A 21501-nucleotide genomic window follows, 5' to 3' on the forward strand; every position below is an offset into this window, starting at 1 on the left:
AATACCTCTGAAGAAGACACCAAGCAGGTTGAATTCTTGCCGTTTTGTGGTTCGACAACAGGGAAGATTAGTCGGCTCCAGAAGAGGCATAAAATACACTCAATCTTCAGGCCTCCGGCAAAGATCCGGCAACTAATGAAATCCGTGAAAAACGGTGTAGGCCTCAGAACGCCAGGAATTTACAAGACACCGTGTGGATGTGGGAATTCTATGTCGCCCAGACTGTTCACACTATTGAACAGCGCCGCATAGAACATGAAAGGTGTTACCGTCTGCGCTATCCCGAAAAGTCGGCTGTAGCAGAAGATGCTCTGGAAAACGGACACCGAGTTGCATTCGTTGAGACGTCTATTATTACACGGACTAATGGCTTCTGGGATAGAGTGATAAACGAGGCAATAGAGATTAGAATTTCTGACAACACCCTCAATAGAGACGGTGGATTGCAGCTGAGTACAGCGTGGGATCCGGTGTCGAGGGAGTTGAAGGGACCCGGCGGTCGCGCGGCCAAAACATCACCATATACGGTGCGAGACCGAGCACCAGTGACGTCACGAGCGACGGCGCGGCTATATAAGCACGGCAATGACAACCACACGACAGTCATCCACTTGACAATGGCAGAGGAGATCTCTGCGAAATGGTCGTGGGCAGTAAACTACTTAACTCGGCTTGAAACCCGAGAATGTTTTATTAATGGATATCGCTGCGAAAGCATGCATTCGTACGTGACATAGGGGTAGTTAGAGACGGAGGACATATTCAGAGGGTAAAAAGGGGAAATTACTTCAGATTCTTTTTTCATTTTCTACTTAAAAGTTCTGTAGAATCTTCTGAATAGAGTAGTAATCAAAATAATTTTCAGATGGCAGAAATCTGTTAAAAAGTCGCTCTTTGCGCGACCATGACACCTTTCACTTCTTTTACAGGTCAAGCGACGTTACTGGACATACGCTACGATCTAAAGCATTTGCGATTGGTCAGGCTTATGTGGATCATTACTCCCTACCACTTGTAGTATAGAAAGCTATAAAGCCGTTGTACAGGCACCTAAGTGACAAAAACCTGTTCTCACAGTGCTTGCTTCGGGAAACATCTACATTTACATCTGTACTACGCAAGCGATCGTACCCTGTGAGATGAAGGGCAATCTATGTAACCGTGTTGCTTCCCCTCAAGAATCTTTCTTCTTTGCTTCCCCTCAAGAATCTTTCTTCTTTGCTTCCCCTCAAGAATCTTTCTTCTTTGCTTCCCCTGAAGAATCTTTCTTCTTTGCTTCCACTCAAGAATCTTTCGGAGAAGTACGATTGTTGGGAAACCTCCATGGGAGCTCGGATGTATATTATTTTACGTTCACGTTCTTTTCAAGAGATATTCGTAGGAGGAAGAATTGTATAGGTTAACTTTTAGGGGAACGTAAGCTCTCGGAATTTTAACAGTGAACCTCACCGTGACGCAGAACGTCTCTCTTGCAGTGACTGCCACTGGGCTCTCTGATCACCTCCGTAATACTTCCACACTTACTAAATGAACCTACAACGAAACCCGCTTGTCTTCTATGGATCACCTCTCTCGTTTCTATCTGACACGTATCACGGAAGTAAAAGGATTACTCACTTATTGATGAAACAAGGGTTTTGTAAGCCATCTGTTTTACAGGTGGACTACACTTCCTAAGGGTTCTTCCAGCGTATCTCAGTGAGGCATCTGCCTTACCATGGTATTAGTTTTATGTGTCCGTTCCATTTTAAGTCGCAACATACACGTATTCCTGGATGAGAATGTAGGCTATGTTTCAGTCACACTCACAAAAACAATTTTTCTTGGTTTCATAATCATGACTAGGTGTGTTACGCTCTATAGTTTGTTTTAATGATAGGGCACCAAACAGGATTGACGTCTTCGTGTCGGTAGGAATAGTTTCTGGGTGGAGTATGAAAAATTTTTTCTTGATAATTCACTGCTTGAGGTTCGTCGAATCTGAAAAAGATGCAAAGGATAAAGAAGAAAGCCAAGAGAGAAGGCGAGAAGAATATCGACCTGGAATGCATTAGCAGACCGAGATTGTAGTAATAGGTGGAATGAAATCTTAACTAGAAATTCCAGTCAATTGTATTTTCTGATTTTTTTCAACACGCAAAATATCCGCTTGATTTTACCACACATACCTAAGTAATCTCGAGGTACACTTTTTTTTATTTTTTTTTTCACTAGCTGCTTATATTTTATGACCCACCGTCTAATTTCTTATGGTGGGTCGTATGTTGCCACTTAGCCGCTGTGACTGGGTCCGGGGTCTGCAGTGACTGAAAGTAACACCACACCGGCTCCCGTCCCCACTCACACCGTTGCCCGTGTCCCGCCACGTGGAGGCGGGCTCTGTTTAGATCCAGTTGACACCTTTTTTTTTGTGCAGCATTAGAAAAACTTATAACTAATACAAAATCAAGTAAGATATTAATAAACAAAACGAAATTAAATATTTAGAAAGAAGGAAGGAAGAGAACTGAATAAAGAAGTTATAGGTATAATATTGCCAGTCACCTGGTTGTGGGTGGCGGCCCGGGTCTTGGAATGACCCTCAACACGCTGACCGTTGCTCACCATGCCTTTAACATCTACCACCCTAAAAACTACCTTAACTAGAAGAGATTAGGGTACGTTAAAGCTAGAAACTAAGACTAAGACCTCCATGTCCAGCCTGCTAAACTATTTACGATATACAATAGAGAGGTAACAGATTTTGTGCTTGGCTCAAAGTTGCTAATGAAAGGGTACTCATGGTAGAAGCAATAAGGTAATGACGCTAACGGTTTGTGTTGAGCCTGGTAGAGTACATCAGGCGCAAACACCTCCCGGCCCCGCCGACAACACGACCTGAACGGTGGTTTTCCCCGATCTACCATAGGTATCCGTCGGGTTGGGCTCAAAATAGAGGGACCACAACTAAGATCCTTCCATCCAGACTGTGCTCTGCCTCTTAACGGAAGGCGTAGGTCCCTTGAGGAGGTACCTAGCTTTAAGCTCTTATTAGACATGGAGATGCTGTTAACTATTTACATATAAGGTGCAATCTGTTTTTAGAATTGTGTGTGACTTGTGCACCTCTTGTCGGTTGTTCCACTCTGTACTTTGAATTTGACTTGGTTGACACTATGGATCATCCGCGCTGGACGCTTCAATATCTGTGTTGGTGCCCTGGTCTGTATCTGTTTCTTCTTCATCACTCGTGGTGCTAATCATATGTGTCCTCCTGGGCATCGTGACGTCTGTTTGGACCGACTTGCCTTCGGTAGGGTCTGTTGCGCAAGTATTCTATTTGTAGGATCTTCGAGATGTCGTCCGTTCGTTTGTTGAGTTCAGTCCACCTTTCCGGGTCGCGTATTATGGCATGTAGTTCGTTCTGTGTGTTCAGGCGATTTATGTGTACTGTGTGTCTTACGTTCGTGCGTTGTCCGCAGAAGAAGACAGTATGTTCAGGGGAACCTTCTTCCCCGCATGTGCATCTCTTAGTCTGCTGCAGACTCACGCGGTACAGGTGCGTGGGATAAGGGGCATGTCCTGTGATGAAACGTACCATACCGCGGCTGGGATCAATATGTTTTAGTTTTAGTCTTTCCCGGATGTCAGGGAAGAAGTTGTATACACGGCGGCCCTCATCGCTGTTGGCCCACTCGCTCTGCCAGGTATCTACTCGCCATGCTCTGAGTTGGCGTGTTGTCTCAATCGGTACACCAGTGATCTGCCGAACCTGGTCTATTCTCCCCATCCTAAGCCAGTACAGTGATTTCCCTAAATCACTCCAGGCAAATGCCGGGATGGTTCCTCTGAAAGGGCACGGCCGACTTCCTTCCCAATCCTTCCCTAATCCGATGAGACCGATGACCACGCTGTCTGGTCTCCTTCCCCGAAACCAACCAACCAACCTAAGCCAGTACATTGCTGCGTGGTACCTGATGGTGATACCTATGGGGAAGATTCCCATGATGACACATAGTGCGTCATTTGATGTTGTGTTGAATGCCCCTGTTAGTGGAAGTAGAACACTTCTTTGGCCTCGACGTACAATGGTTCTGTTGGTTGAGAGATTTAACCTGTGGGCCCACGTACTGGCAGCAAAGCATAGTACTGACTCGAAGAGAGCGCAATGGTATGTTCGTGTCACTGACAGGGGTAGTCTGAATTGTTCGGAATTTAGCCTAGCCAGTTTGTGTAGTATCTTTTCTGCTTTGTTTGTGCATATTCGCATGTGTTCGTGGAAGTTCAATCGTTCATCAATGTGTACTCCTAGATAGCGTGTGACTGCTAGTCTTTTTATGTTTGTGTCCCCGATTTTGACTATTGGGTTCTTGCGCAGGATACCCTTTAGCAATGTATAAGTTGTTTTGTTTCCTGCTATCTTTAATTTATTATCTGTGCACTATTGAGTTATTGTCCTAAGTGTTCCATTGGCTCTTTCTTCTAGCTGGGCACGGTTATTTGCTGAATCTACGACGAGTAGATCATCAGCATAAGCGACAACTCCATTTGTCAAGATGTGCTCCTCTAGTAACTGTAGGAGCGGTTCTATAACTATGTCCCAGAAGATGGAGCCGCAGATCGACCCTTGTGGACAGCCTTTTGTAATTCGTTTAATCACTTTCTGGTTGTCCATTTGCCAAACGACCGTTATGTCTCTGAAGTAGTCCATGAAACTATTATACAGAGACTCCGGTACCTGCAGGTGTCTGAGCCTCCTGAACAAGGCCGGCCACCAGAGGTTGTCGAAGGCACCTGAGATGTCTATCATAATTGCAAGTGTGTATTTGGAGGGTGTGTCGTGTACTATTTGGAGTGCTCTGTTAATTGAGTCGTCTATAGATTTCCCCTTCCCTGATGCCGTATTGGTGTCAGTCCCCGTAGTGTTCGGTGTGCTTGTAGTCTTTTGCAGAGTAGTTTTTCTTTTACTTTACCGAGTGTATTGATAAGGCAAATTGGTCTGTATGACTTGGGGTCTGATGGGTCTTTCCTGGAGCCTTTTTGATGATAACCCCCTTCGAGGTCTTCCACACTGCAGGCACACGGCCCAGCCTTAATGCATCGTTTAACAACGTTGTGAGAAACGGGGTGATCTGCGGTGCAATTTGTTTCAGTACCTCAGAGTGGATACCATCCGGTCCAGGCGTCTTTTTGTTTTTGAGTTCTGAGATCGCTGTCGCCACTTCTTCCTGCGCAAATAGACAGGTGACGGTTGGTGTGGTGTATACTGTGTCTACTTCGCGTCTCAGTGCTGCGTGTTGTGGTGTGTCTGTCTCTGCGATGTCGTCGGGCAGGAGTTTGCTCAGCAGGAACTCCGGTGTGCGTCTCCAGCCCTTAGTCATCTCACCATCCTCCTGTCGCAGCGTTCCCAGAACCAGTGGGTTCTTAATTTTCTCTGTCACGATTTTGTATGGTTCCCCCCAAATGTTTAGTTGTGTTTGTGCTGCTACATGGCTGTTCCAATGGTCTTTCCTGGCCTTATTCAGCTCAAGTTTATATTTGTCCTTGGCAACCCGGTAGTCGTGTAGTCGTAATTGTCTTTCTCTATTTGAAATTGCTCGTTGGTAAAGTTTACGTTTACGTTTTGAATCTTGTTTGAGTTGTGTTAATTGTGTAGTGCAGGGAATGTTTTGATGTTTTGTCATTCTTTGTGTGGGTATGCAGGTGTTCTGTGTGTGTGTGTGTCTGATGATGTGTCAGCATGTGCGCTATGTAATCAACACTGCCGGTGATGTCTTTCGGTATGTGTTCATGTATTTTTTGTCTGACCCTGTCCCAGTCTGTTTTGTCAAATAATAGTCTTTTTGGTAGTGTTTCTGTGTTGACGTTTGGTGTACCACTTAAGGTTAGTGTGATGATGTTGTGGTCGCTAGCAGTGATCTGGTCATGTACGGTCCAGTCTCGTACGTGGTTGATGGCGGCATTAATAACGAGGGTGATGTCTATGTTTGATGAACGACCGTTGTTTCCGATGTGAGTCGGGTGATGTCCTTCCTTGTCGAGTACGTGTAGTCTGTTTTCTTGGATGATGTCATTTATTATGCTACCTCTGTCGTCAGTTCTGTCTGAATGCCACAGGGTTGATCTGGCATTTATGTCTGCACAGATGAGAAGTTTTTTGTTGCCAGCGTATTGCGCAACATCTCTGATGAGGTCTGCGTATGGTTTGATGCAATGACAGAATTGGGCGTACAGCGACGCGATGATCCAAGTATCCCCCTTGTGTGTGACTTCAACTGTAACTAGGTGCTCGGAACAGAGTTCTGTAATTTTGACTTGATGTATTTCTTTGTTTAGGATTATGACAGATGCCATGCAGCCTGTCCCCTCCACAACTGTCACCGCACTTGGAGGAAAGTTGGGGATATGCCCTTGTCTAGTGTAGGGCTCCTGTGTGCACAGAATGTCACTTTTTAGTTCACGTAGGACCCGTGGGAGCTCCGAATTTACAAGTATACTCCGCATAGCATTAAGTTGTGCTATTAGCAGTCTGAGTGTTTAACTGTGGCGTAGCGCTTGCTGCCAGTTTGACTGTAATCGAAGTATGTTCTCCCATGAGCCCTTAAGTGATCAATTTAAAGCTTGTCCATATCGAATGGTTCCTCCCTGCGGGCGCACACCTGCATGAGCAGGTCTAGTAGGCTGTCTGGATCTGTTGGAATATTCTCCGTTTTGAGAATCAGTCTATCGGTTTGCTCTGATGTACGGAAACAAACAGATTGGCCGTACGGGTGTAGGGTGCGGATGAGCATCCACTGTGCCGTCTCTAAGATGTCTCTTTCTTCTAGCCTACTTAATTTTACATTTATATCTAGCTTGTCGTAACTAAAACTATCGGTGTCGATGGAGTGTGTTGGCGTCTCTGCAGCCGTGACGTGACGTGACGTGTCGTGATGGTGTAGTGGCGTTGTTGTGCACCTCTGTGGGGGGCGCTGGATTGGCTTCCTCGTTGGTTGTTGTGGGGGTTTCCTTGGGCGTCGGCATTCAGGTTGTTGGTTGGGGGACTGCGAAGGTGTTGGTATCATCAGGGGTATGCACTTTCGTATCACTAGGTTTTGAGGCAGCCTGCGATTGCCGCGATTGGTCGTCACACGCTTTCGCTTTCTTGACACTCTTACGCTGTTTGGGTTTTCTATGCGGTTTTAGTTTCCTAAAGGCTGCGATGATTCATTTGTTTTTTGAGTTTGTGCAGTCTTGATGTGTATAAGATGTGTTGGTTGTTTGTGCCTCCATTCTGCATTGATTTGACGTGATTTGGCTCCCACCTGACTGCTCGTCTACGCTATCTGTGACAGACATAACAGCTTCTGGTATGTTATGCGCACTGTCGCCTCTGTTGCCAGACCCTCCGCAGACTTATGTTGCGGTTGTTGCTGCGGCTTTTTGTGTGGCATTCGTGGTGTCTGCCGGCGCTGTGGCCTGTTCAAGGTCGGTATTACGGTTTCGAATATCAATGTTATGAACACTACAATCTCTGGCGTAAGGGCAATAATAGACGTCGTCTTCTTCCTCTGTAAGTGAGTCAGAGTGAGTTATTTTGCGTTTGATTTGATTACAGTCTGAGGTGAGTTGTCTGATTTGTCCATGTTTCCCGTTTGTGCTCCAGTTGTGCTGGCTTGCGTTACGGTTGTGTTTAGCACCGTTGGGTTCAAGGTCTCACCTTGTATGAATTTCATTGGTTTGATGCGTCCTTCGCATTTTGTAGTGTCGTATTTGCGTCGTTGTGCTGGAGTGGATGGGTGATTCTGAGTCGTTAGCAACGCTGTTTTGTGCAGTTGCTTTGGTTGGTCATGTGTGGTGTGGTTTTCTGGTCTGTCGGTATCAGGATTTGGGGTTATCATGTCTATTCTCAGTAGTTCGTCTTCGAGTTCGTCTATCCTGTTCATAAGGGTCGTCTGCAATGTCATCCAGTACATTATTTGTCTTTTGATTAGTTTGGCGGCTTCTGGTGACATTTGTCCTGTAAGTGTTAGGTCGTCTATGTATTCAGTGATTGCATGATGGCTGTCCTCCAGGTTAGTATTGTGTATCAAGCCTGGAATGTGACCATTGTTGGGGTAGTCGTCAGGTAATAGTTTTTGCCTCTTACGCCAGAGTATTTCACGTAGATGGTTTCTGTGCCTGGTGGATGGTGACTTGCATGATCTTGTTTTTTCAGGGGTTGATTTATGGAGCATGTTGGTTGACTCAGGGGGGTGTTCAGTTGCCATAGTCAGTACTGCCAATTAGTCTATCAAGCAGCTGTTTGTAGGTCTGGCAGACGCCACCCCTGCTCTTATTGCAAATTCGGTTTCTGTTCCTGCACGGAATGCAATCGATGGGCTCTGATGCTCGACAGTCCGCGCGTTTGTGGCCCTTTTTGCCACACCTTGAGCAGGTCGTACCTGTGTCTGCGCAGGCTTTGGTTGTATGGCCAAGGTCACAACAGTTGTAACACTGGCTCACTGACGTAAAGTCTTTGACAGATACGGATTGGAAGTCTATGTACACCCTTTCTTTTTTGGTGAGGTACCAATAAATTCAGGGTGTGACTTCCAACACTTGATGGTTGTATCCCTTTCCTTTGGGCCCTGTGCGGAATCTGATTTTCACGTCTTTGTCGAATTCGTCTTTTGTGAAATAGACTCTGAGATTTTGGTCGTATAGACACTCAAGAAATTCTCTATCCGAGATAGTGTCTGTCACTCGATAGACTATCACCAAAGGTTGCCGCTTTCTGGGCCCCTCACACGCTATATTCTCAATATCTTTCGTCTTTTCTATTATTTTCCTACAGTCCTCCTGCGTTGCTGCTTCGACAATCACAGCTGTCTTCGTGTTTCTTATTGACTTAATGTGTAGGTTGTCTCGTCTTGGGTTGATGTTTTTTGTCAACGTTTGTTTTATTGTTTTCGTGTCTTGGTTGTTGGTAGACTTTATGAAGAGAGTGGTTGCCTGCTTGGCTTTTGCCACCTCAATGCGTTTATGTTCTTTGGGTGCGGTGGAGAGTGCCGCAGCGTATGTTAGTGTCTTGGCCTGTTGCTGTGCCTGTTCAGTAACCTTTCTTGTCAGATCCCTAATTTGGTCCCTGAGCTCTTGGTTTATTTCAGCGAGTTTTGTATTGTCTTCCTCGAGTTTATTGACCTGTTCTGTGAGAGACTCAATTCTAAGGTCCTTAACTGGGTCAGCTGAGTGCTGAAGTTCGCGCAGTAGATCTCTGTTCTGCTCTTGGAGCAGCTCGACCTTTGCTTCTGCTGACGTGAGTTGGAAAGCCAAAGGGAATATTTTATTCCTTATCGTATCCAGTACGCTACTCGATACGTGTTTGGGCTTTAATTCCGCCCCAATGTCATTTAATAGCTCGTCAATTGCAGGGATCTTCTGGCTCGGTGACATGACGGCATATTCGTGGGCACCAGACGCCATGCCTATAGGCGATACTTTGCAACTGGTGCTGCTCTGCGCTCTACTATGCGTCCCTTTCGTGGACTTGGGTGTGGTGTTAGCACCACTTAGTTGGCGTGCTCGATCCAGGATTGCGGATCTGTGTTACAGTTCTTAAAGAGTGACCTTTATTTGGTGTGTATTGCGTGTGCGGCACCACATTGTGACACGTTAAGTCCCAAAAGCGATACGTCACAGAGCGAGGCCGAATGTGGGCTGGGTGGCTTCGCCGGCGATGTCCGATCGACACCGTGCGCCGCGGTCAGCTCCGCACGTCAGCCGGCCACGTGGTTCGCGGGACCAGGTGGGGACTGTGAGCTCGCGTAAGCTGCTGACTCCCGCGGTTGGGCGCGGAAACGCGAGTCGTGCCTAGCAACACCGGTTCGCTGTGGCCAGCGAAATTTGGTCTACTTGCGAAACTCACGCGTAGTGCGTGTCAGCTGGCGCACTGCGACCTGCTCTCGGGACTATGCGTTCCGTCGCTCGGCGTATCGCTTTAAGTTGCTCTTAATCAGTTTTCCCCACTATCGACTGTCTATGACTTTTACCTATAATATGCCTATAATTCAGAATTATGCTCGTTTCCCTTCACTGTATGGGTATTGTTCACACTGGTTTTCATATTAAGCTCATCTTTTCTGCGTGATTTGCTACCATATGTTAGTCTTCGTTTTTAGTCTAAGTCCGTTATTATCAGTTTTTTTATTCGGGACACTTTTGGAAGCTACCCTTCACTGTTCTAACATGTTATCGTGAGTTTGGTGGATATTTAACGTCTAATTACGGAGAAAAATCCTACCATACGTTACTTTGATGATTCGTCACACGGTAACTTTCCTTTCATATTGTTTTTAACACTTTCACAGCATTGCGGTTAGTAATGTTAGTAATGTCAAGCTTTCCTATCCGTATTAGTAGTGTTTGTGGATGTTAGTTGTAGTGAAATACCTTTGATGAGGTCCGACATGCTGTAAATGTGCCCGCGAAGTCACTAATGCACTATTTCTGTAGTAGAAACATGAGAATATTTTGTAGGACTGCTTCACTTCACTATTATCCATCACTGATCACTGCCCCCCAGGGGATCCACAACTCTTTTGTGGATACGTGCGTAGCGAGCACGGGACCCCGAGCTGATGTGGCCTTCCTTCCTTTCCGGGCTGCATACCTTCCCTTTCCGCATCCTTCCCCATCCCCCATCTTCGCCCCCCCCCTCACCTCTGGCTCCTTCCTTCCTTTTCTCCCCCTCTGGGGGAATGGTTTGTGCCTACGTCCGGAGACGGACGCTTGTAAATGTACCACATTCTTCGCCTTCCTTACTTGTAAGTCTTCGTCCTTCCTTTGTCCTCCTCTTTTCCTTACCTCTTCTCTCTACCCTTTTCTCCGCTGCGGCGTTTGAGACCTCTTCTTTCCTTTCCCTTTCTCTTTCTTCCTCCCTGTGCGTGTCTGAAGGCCGACCCACGCACTTCCATGCGTAGCCGGTGACGGGGTAACGCGTAATTCCCCGCCCCGGGTAGACAGGTAGGACACGTACGTACCCCCTGGTAACGGCCAGGCCCAGGGAGGGGTGATTACCCGAGCTGATACCTTCCGAAAGTGCCGATTGGTCCCTCCGTCCGTTTGTCGGGAGGTGTGACCTGAGGTGTGAACAATCACCTAAGGCGGGAGTGCCCTCAGAGAGGGCCCCCACAAGGGAGGAGCGCGCCATCGGAGACGCCGGTAATCATGGGGGATTCTTCCGCAATGGTTTCCTCATCTTCCACTATGTCTGCTCACAAACGTAAGTTCACTGAGTCTCAACCACAGTCAGTTCTTCCATCGTTGCCACAGTTCCTTGTTGTTTCTCGGTCTGACGAAGGTCACGACTTCTCCACAGTCAACCCCTTCATTATTCAGAAAGGTGTCGACGCAATTGCAGGTCCCGTAAAGTCTTGTTCCAGATTACGGAATGGCACCCTGTTGTTAGAAACACACAGTGCCCTCCAGGCACAAAAATTGCTGCGTACCTCACTACTACACACTTTCCCTGTCCGGGTGGAACCGCACCGTACCTTAAATTCCTCGCGTGGAGTCATTTATACACGCTCCCTCGATGGACTGTCTGACGAAGAAATTCAGCACTACCTGTCAGACCAGGGCGTAACGGCTGTTCATAGGGTTATGAAAAGGTTTGACACGAAGATCATTCCAACCCGCACTGTCTTTTTGACATTTGACAAAGTGCAACTCCCATCGAAAATCAAAGCAGGCTATGAGATAATTTCCGTTCGTCCTTACGTCCCAAACCCTACGCGTTGCTATCGGTGCCAGCGCTTCAATCACACCAGCCAGTCCTGTTCTAATCCGGCCAAATGTGTTACGTGTGGCAGGGATGCCCATGAGGGTGCTTGTCCACCTCCATCCCCTCGCTGCATCAACTGTATGGGTGACCACGCTGCTTCCTCTCGAGATTGCCCCGTTTTTAAGGACGAAAAGCTCATCCAGGAAATAAGAGTGAAGGAAAAGGTGTCGACCTTTGCTGCTCGGAAATTATTCGCCAGTCGACAACCCACCGTGCCTCAGACAGGCAAATACAGCACTGTCCTTGCTTCTCCTCGGCCAACAAAGGAGGCGGCCACGCAGACTTGCGACCTCACCTTTAGTGCCACGGTCGTCCGATCGGCCAGCGCAAAGATCGCCCGTTCAACTTCACCACTTTCGCCTGCCCACTCTTTGGCTCACCCTTCGTCGGGTTCTGCTAAATCTCGAGCCCACAAGTCAGACACCAAGTCTTCGAAGAAAGAGCATACTCGTGAAGAGTTTTTACGTACGGCAACTTCACCACCATCGGTTCCTCCTGCCTCTAAACCTCATACTTCCAAGAAGGCTACAAAGAAACCCAGTTCCTCTCCTTCTCCGCCAAGGCGTGTCCCATCCACAGCGCCACCTGGCGGAAATCGCCCTCGGCCGTCTTCTGTGTCGCCGAGGCGCACTGCTGGTGGCCGGTCAACCGGCCGATCGCTGGTGGCAGGAGCTGCTCCTGACCAACCTATGGATCAGGATCTTCCGCCTTCGGCTGAATGCCATTCCATGCTGTCGGTCGCAAGCTCTGAGCAGTCGTTGAGTTGACAGCACCCTTGGTCACATTCCTCCATTTTCTGTTCACCCTATGTCCATTATCCACTGGAATATCCGCGGCATTCGAGCCAATCGGGATGAATTGTCGATCCTCTTACGATCCTACTCGCCGGTCATCTTCTGTCTTCAGGAAACAAAGCTGCGTCCTAATGACCGCTTTGTTCTCCCTCAATTTCAGTCCATCCGATATGACCTCCCCTCTGTGGAAGGCACTCCAGCCCATGGGGGACTCATGATACTTCTCCATGATACTCTCCATTATCATCCAATCCCCATAGACAGTTCCTTCCAAGCTGTCGCCGTCCGTCTTTCCCTTTCTGGATACACATTCTCTCTTTGTACTGTCTACATTCCATCGTCCACACCAATGGCGCGAGCTGATCTCCTTCATCTTCTTGGTCAGCTTCCACCCCCCTATTTGCTGGTTGGGGACTTCAATGCCCACCACCCGCTTTGGGGATCTCCACATCCTTGTCCACGTGGCTCCCTATTGCTAGACGTCTTCCACCAAGCGGATCTAGTTTGCCTCAATACTGGGGTCCCCACGTTTTTGTCTGCCTCCACGACAAATTTATCTCATTTGGACATTGCGATCGGTACTGTTCCGCTAGCTCGGCGCTTCGAATGGTTCGCCCTTGATGATACACACTCGAGTGACCACTTTCCATGTGTCCTTAGGCTACAGCCTCAACTGCCATATATGCGCCCGCGACGCTGGAAGTTTGCCCAAGCCGATTGGACACTTTTTTCGTCTCTAGCGACATTCGATGACCGTCGCTTTCCCAGCGTCGACGATGAGGTCACACATATTACCGACGTTATTCTTACAGCTGCGGAACGTTCAATACCGCGCACCTCCGAATTGCCCCGGCGCCCCCCAGTTCCTTGGTGGAACGAGGCATGCCGTGACGCAATACGTGAGCGGCGACGTGCTCTTCGCATTTTCCGTCATCATCCTACTTTGGCAAACTGTATCCGCTATAAGCAGCTCCGTGCGCGATGCCGTCGCGTCATCCGCGATAGCAAGAAGGCAAGCTGGCAATTCTTTATTAGCTCCTTTAACACCTTCACTCCCTCCTCGGAAGTTTGGAGTCGGCTTCGACGGTTCTCAGGCGCGCCTAGTTTCTCCCCGGTCTCTGGGCTCACTGTCGCGCATGATACCTTAGTGGACCCCGTCGCAATTTCTAACTCATTGGGTCAGCACTTTGCTGAGGTCTCGAGCTCTTCAAATTACCCGCCAGCGTTTCTCCCGAAGAAACGTGCAGCGGAAGTGCGACATCTTGCTTTCTCCTCTCAAAATCACGAAAGCTACAATGCTGTTTTCTCCATGCGGGAACTCCAACATGCCCTTTCTTCTTCTCGCTCCTCCGCCCCAGGATCGGATGGTATCCATGTCCAAATGTTGATGCATTTATCAACCCATAGTCTGCGTTACCTCCTTCGCCTTTATAATCGAATTTGGACCGACAGTACTTTTCCCAGACGATGGCGGGAAGCTATCGTCGTTCCCATTCCGAAACCTGGAAAGGATAAACATCTCCCCTCGAGCTATCGCCCCATTTCTCTTACGAGTAGTGTCTGTAAGATTTTGGAGCGTATGGTGAATTACCGTTTAGCTTGGTGGCTGGAATCACGCGATCTTTTAACACCTGCCCAATGCGGATTCCGAAAGCATCGCTCTGCAGTTGACCATCTTGTTGCTCTCTCCACTTATATCATGAACAATTTTCTCCGGAAACGCCAAACGGTAGCAATATTTTTTGATCTGGAGAGAGCATACGATACCTGTTGGAGGACAGGCATCCTCCGCACACTGTTCTCTTGGGGCTTTCGAGGCCGGCTGCCCCTTTTTCTTCGCGAATTTATGGCAGAGCGAACATTTAGGGTGCGGGTGAACACTACTCTCTCCCGTACCTTCTCTCAAGAAAACGGGGTACCCCAGGGCTCCGTGCTGAGTGTTGTCCTGTTTGCCATCGCTATAAATCCAATTATGGATTGTCTCTTTCCTGACGTCTCGGGCTCCCTCTTTGTGGACGATTTCGCGATCTACTACAGCTCTCAACGGACCAGCCTTCTTGAACGACGTCTTCAAGGATGTCTCGATCGCCTCCACTCTTGGAGCCTCGAAACCGGCTTCCGTTTTTCTCCCAGTAAGACCGTTTGTATTAATTTTTGGCGACGTAAGGAGTTTCTTCCGCCCTCCTTACATCTAGGTCCTGTCAACCTTCCGTTTTCAGACGTCGCTAAATTCTTGGGTCTTATGTTTGACAGAAAACTGTGCTGGTCCTCCCACGTTTCCTATCTTTCGGCTCGCTGTCTGCGAACGCTCAACACCCTCCGTGTCCTGAATGGAACCTCCTGGGGAGCGGACCGAGTGGTCCTTCTCCGCCTCTATCGCGCCTTAGTGCGCTCGAAATTGGACTATGGAAGCATAGTCTACTCCTCTGCTCGGCCGTCTATTCTTCGGCGTCTCGACTCTATCCACCACCGTGGATTACGTTTAGCGTCTGGAGCTTTTTACACTAGCCCTGTGGAAAGCCTTTATGCTGAGACTGCTGAACCTCCGCTGTCCAATCGGCGAGCGGTCCTTCTGAGCCGTTATGCTAGCCATCTGTCTTCCATGCCTGCTAATCCAGCCCATGACCCTTTTTTTGACGCCTCCTTTGATGTAGGGTATGCAGACCGCTCCTCCTCCCTACTACCCCCGGGAGTCCGCTTCCGTCAACTGCTCCATTCTCTTTCCTTCCGCTTTCCTAAAACCTTCTTGACAACTTGGGGTACAGTACCGCCTTGGCTCCGTCCCCGGATCTGTCTGCTCCGTGATCTTTGTCAATTTCCCAAGGATGGTACACCTTCACTTGTTTATCGTCGGGCATTTGCTGCTCTATGTGCACAAATGACGGACGCCACCTTTATTTACACCGACGGCTCGAAAACATCGTTGGGTGTAGGGAGTGCCTATATTGTTGGCGACGCCCCAAATCACTTTCGGCTTCCCGACCAGTGTTCGGTTTATACTGCGGAGCTTTTCGCTGTTCTCCAGGCTGTCCACTACATCCGCCGCCATCAGCGGATACAGTACGTAATCTGCTCAGATTCTCTCAGCTCTCTCCTCAGTCTCAAAGCTCTTTACCCTGTGCACCCTCTGGTCCACCGGATTCAGGACTGTCTGCGCTTGCTCCACCTGGGGGGCGTCTCGGTGGCGTTCCTCTGGCTCCCGGGACACGCTGGTATCTGTGGGAATGAGGCGGCTGATATAGCAGCCAAGGCTGCAGTTTCTCTTCCTCGGCCAGCTATTCAGTCGCTTCCCTTCACCGATCTCCGGAGCGGTTTATGTCGCAAAGTCGCTCATTTATGGCATGCGCATTGGTCAACACTTCCCCGCAATAAATTGCGGGAAGTGAAAGCCCTTCCTTGCGCTTGGACCTCTTCCTCCCGAACGCGTCGTCGGGAGGAGGTAATTTTAGCTAGACTCCGGATAGGGCACTGTCTTTTTAGCCATCGACATCTTTTAAGCGGCGATCCTCCCCCACTCTGTCCCCACTGCTCTCAGCTGTGGACGGTCAGACACCTTTTAATTGAATGCCCCTATTTTAATCCGTTACGCTCCCGTCTACAGCTATCGCCTGATCTATCGTCGATTTTAGCAGATGACACGCGCTCAGCCGACCGCGTTCTCCAGTTTATTAGTGACAGTGAAATGACGTCAGTCATTTGAAGTTTTATCGGGGGACCATCAAGCCCTCTCTGTAGTGGACTTTTAAGCCTTGTTTCTGCTTTTAGTGTCTCCAATTCTTTGAGTTTCGTTCCCATTTTTGCTGTTTTCCATTTTCGGTTTTTCTTATTTCCTCAGTCACGGACCGGGCGCTAATGACCATAGCAGTTTTGCGCCCTAAAACCACAAAAAAAAATCACTGATCACTGTTTTTTCGTTCACTGGCGTGATTGTTCCCGATAGAACCGACAAAAAGACCGTAGTTGCGGGAACGCGCGCGAGACACGTCCGTACGCGCTCGTGGTTAGGTGGACAGCTCGAGGTACAATAATGGCTCCAAACATACTTGAAAACGACGGTCTACCTATAAATGTTTCGCATCGCGGTGCTGAATGAACGTCGCAGGGGATGGCTGTAGTGTCCTTCAGGTACTATGTGGGCGCGATTTTTCCGCGCAAATTTGACACTCGGCTCGTCGACTAATGTGAGCAATCGTAAATTGAAAATATGTTTACAGACGCGCCCATCAGCCAACGCCCCTTAGCCAACTTGTTTTGCAGCGATAATACATGTGCGTTGGTTCGCAAATTCACATTAGCGTAGTCCTTAGTATGTATGGAAGACAACGCATTAGCATCTACTGCCTACAATGATGAGCCTATACGTAGTAGTACATGGATGCTTTTCCTAGGTTGAGATTTTTGGTTTTTGAGGTACCCTGCGCGCTACGCGTGTAACTGGTTATATTAGTTTGACATTCGTAGGTGAGAATTGGTGCAGACTGGCAATTAAGAAAGGAATCGTCTTTCATTGGACAATAGACTTGGCGGTGAATAGGTTGAGCGGGCAGTGAAAGCTGTTGTTGTGAGATTCACCCTATTCCCTACATCTGGGACTATCTCACTACACCCTACTCGCTCCTTTAAAGAAATTTATGGCCCATAGTTATCTTGTACATCTACTAGAATTGCATCTGGATATTAAAACTATACTTCGGGAAAGCTGTGGATTACCAACATTGTGAAAAGAGAGAACTTCACCAGAGAAGTAGGTTATTTTTTTCCACCTGGAAGCCACAGTCTTTCACCCATAGGTGGACAATAAATATATTTGCACTGGTGAGAAATAATTATTATCGTATGCATCAATTACGTTAATACACATTTAGCACAACAAAGAAATATATATAAAAATGAACATGTGAAGTTATGTACAGTACACAAGTTTTAAAACGGCTCAGACTACACTCGGATGTTGATGGACTCGATCCAGCGGAGTGCCTCGTGGGATGCGTGGTGGAGCATCTCAATGCCACCAGGGAAGCGTCTGCTTGGACATTCATTCACAATGTGGCTCATTGTTTGGGTGTCGCCACAGTCACACAGGCTGTCACTTGAAAAGCCCCACTTGTGCATGTTGTATTTTCACCTACCCTCTTCAGTCCGATATCTGTTTAACTGCACCCACACCTCCCTTGGTTGGTGGAAGCTTGGACCTTGAACTGTTGGAATGGCTATAAGTTCGTGGTTTCGGATTCTTGTAGCTTGCCACTCAAGTTTCCACTGTGCGTCCTGGTCGAACCCTGTGGATAGCATTTGGACTCCCATTTCATATGCTGGTCTTCTAGATTTGAGGCGTTTCCTGGGCAGTGATAGCAAATTGACATGGAGAGGGATAGAGTTGTTTTCAGGAACTTGCTGACTTGGTTGTAAAGAGCAGCCTTTCGACGGAGGTGTGGTGGACAGATGTTTGAAAGCACTGGTAGCCAGCAAGTAGGTGTATACCGGACTGTACCACTGATTACTCTCATAACTGAGTTGGACGTGTACTTTCACCACGTGGGCGCTTCGGAGCCAAACTCGTACACAGTATTCTGCTGCAGAGTATACCAGTGCAAGGGATTCTCCTCGGAGGACTGATGTGGTTGATCCCCATGTACTGCCTGCGAGCTTTCTCACAGGGTTCACTCGTGTTTGTATCTTCTTGGCCAAGTTGTGTTTTTTTATGTTAAAGTCCAGAGTGACTCCCGGGTATTTTGGCCTTTTCGTTGTATCTGACTGTGCCAAGAGGGCCGAACTGTAGACTGATCTTTGCTGATGAAGGACGATTGAAGAGGTGGAACAGGCTTACCTCGGTTTTAGATACATTTGGTCTCAGTCGCCAGGTCTCAAAATACTCAAGTTTAGTAAGGCTGTTCGTTAGGTGTTCTTCACATCAGAAAGGTGAGAAATAAAAGCGTTTAAAAAAGGATTAGCTACAACGATAATGTATTGAGAAATGGGATGTGGCTTCACTAGTTTCACTATGCCAAGTATTATGTTATTTTGGGTCGTAAGGTTAGAAGAAAACTCTAAATGTTGGCTAGAAACGGGAAATTAAGAAATGTAGCTTCGCCATTTAATACGTAGTGCCACGTTAACGCTCATACACCCAGTTTATTAAGGAATAAAAATAAATCTATGAGAACACCGAACCATTGTTTTACTGACTGAGTGAGTAAGACGTGAGTCAGTAGCTAATACTTGTCACTTTCGATTCTTTTCTTTTACCATTTGCTCTGTGACAACGTGCCATTAAATAACAGTGGGTCAGAAACAAGGTAAAATGGAGAAAGTCTCTCACACAGTCAAACCAGAAGAGAGTCAAACGTGAATGGTAATAAAATTAAATATTAATTTTCTAGGTCTTTGGGCTAATTTTCTGCTTTCACATTGTACTGCATGTGATCTACATTCTTACACTCATTTGACATCTGTGTCCCTAACATCCGCGTTTTCTCTCATCGTGCTGCTGTGACGTAGTATACAGGGTGAACATTAATAAAATCGACAAATAGCAGGGAGGAATTACTGACGGCAAGTGGAGGAAAAGAGCTCCTACGAACATGTGTCCGGAAATGTATCGTTACCACGATAGATGGCGTTGACCATGTGTCGTGTGTTCCTTGTGTGTTGCAGGCTATGTGATTGATGCAGCATACTGAAAGTAGTAGAATGGTCCGGTTTTCATGTCGGGAACAAGCCGAAGCCGAGATGGTGTTAGTGTTCAGCCAAGCAGATAGAAACGTTCCACAGGCAGCCCGGCTATAGGAAAAGAAGTACCATTACCCACACAAACCACATCACACATTGCAAGTCCTTGTTGGGCGTTTGTATGATCATGGATCCTTTCAGGGAGACGAACGTGCAGGGGGGCGGCAGACTGTGTGTGCACCAGATTGGGAGGGCCGCGTTCTACAGAATATTGAGACGAAGCCTAGTACAAGCTACAGGCAAGTGGCCCCTCAGCTTAGGGTAAGCATCATCAAGCTGCATAATCGCCATCTGTGGGCTACAGACAAACGTCGGGGAATGGTTGAGGCGTCTCATCAGCATCGGTTCAGCATCAGTGTGTGGGTAGGGATTCCTGGCGACCACATGCTCGGACCGGTTATTATTCCACGTCTCTACGGAGGAACTTACCTGCGCTTCCTGTAGAATACTCGGTCTGGGCTGCTAGAGAATGTGCTTATGGTAATACGACAAGTTATGTGGTTTTTGCATGACTGAGGACCACCCCGCTTCCGCATTACCATTGACTGACACCTCAACAACGTCTTCCCCGGACGTTCGATAGGACACCGAGGCGCCCTATCTTGGCCTGGTAGATGACCAGGCTTCAATCCCTTTGATTTTTACCTCTGGGGACATCTGGAAAGCGTTGTGTGCTGAACCTGCTCCAGAAGTGCAGACGTTTCAACAGCGTGTTCACGACGCCTGTGACGCTATTCAGAAAGACACCGAAACGTGCGAAACAGTGCGGCAATCCACGATGCGACGTATGAACGAGTGCATTTTATCCTGTGGAGACCATCTTGAACATCTACTGTGATGTGGATGCGATGCAGGTCTGTACTGTGTTCTGGGACGATTTGTCGTCGTTGCATACAAATCGTCCATTTCCAGACACATGTTCATAGGACTTCTCTTCCTCCATTCCAGTCTCTGACAATTTGTCGGTTCTAGTAATGTTCACCCGGCATACCGTGGTCTACATGTCAGAGAGGTACTTCTGGGCGCTTCTGTAGAGTTCCTGTTATGAGTTAGTGTATCACCATGTCGGGTACTGTTTCTTTTATTGGACCGTATTAAGATGGTTTCTAATGGACCTCTCTCCCCTTAAAATTAAAATGTGATGCGGCGCACACAGGAGGCATTTATCTGCTTGTGGAGCCGGACAGCTCTTACAGCCAGTGTAGCCGGCTCCGGATCCACTGCAGGCCTCCCTCCTCGAGAATACAGATGGCAGATACACTCCTGGAAATGGAAAAAAGAACACATTGACACCGGTGTGTCAGACCCACCATACTTGCTCCGGACACTGCGAGAGGGCTGTACAAGCAATGAACACACGCACGGCACAGCGGACACACCAGGAACCGCGGTGTTGGCCGTCGAATGGCGCTAGCTGCGCAGCATTTGTGCACCGCCGCCGTCAGTGTCAGCCAGTTTGCCGTGGCATACGGAGCTCCATCGCAGTCTTTAACACTGGTAGCATGCCGCGACAGCGTGGACTTGAACCGTATGTGCAGTTGACGGACTTTGAGCGAGGGCGTATAGTGGGCATGCGGGAGGCCGGGTGGACGTACCGCCGAATTGCTCAACACGTGGGGCGTGAGGTCTCCACAGTACATCGATGTTGTCGCCAGTGGTCGGCGGAAGGTGCACGTGCCCGTCGACCTGGGACCGCACCGCAGCGACGCACGGATGCACGCCAAGACCGTAGGATCCTACGCAGTGCCGTAGGGGACCGCACCGCCACTTCCCAGCAAATTAGGGACACTGTTGCTCCTGGGGTATCGGCGAGGACCATTCGCAACCGTCTCCATGAAGCTGGGCTACGGTCCCGCACACCGTTAGGCCGTCTTCCGCTCACACCCTAACATCGTGCAGCCCGCCTCCAGTGGTGTCGCGACAGGCGTGAATGGAGGGACGAATGGAGACGTGTCGTCTTCAGCGATGAGAGTCGCTTCTGCCTTGGTGCCAATGATGGTCGTATGCGTGTTTGGCGCCGTGCAGGTGATCGCCACAATCAGGACTGCATACGACCGAGGCACACAGGGCCAACACCCGGCATCATGGTGTGTGGAGCGATCTCCTACACTGGCCGTACACCACTGGTGATCGTCGAGGGGACACTGAATAGTGCACGGTACATCCAAACCGTCATCGAACCCATCGTTCTACCAT

Source organism: Schistocerca nitens, chromosome 8 (genome assembly GCF_023898315.1).
Source record: "Schistocerca nitens isolate TAMUIC-IGC-003100 chromosome 8, iqSchNite1.1, whole genome shotgun sequence".
Classification (NCBI taxonomy): domain Eukaryota; kingdom Metazoa; phylum Arthropoda; class Insecta; order Orthoptera; family Acrididae; genus Schistocerca; species Schistocerca nitens.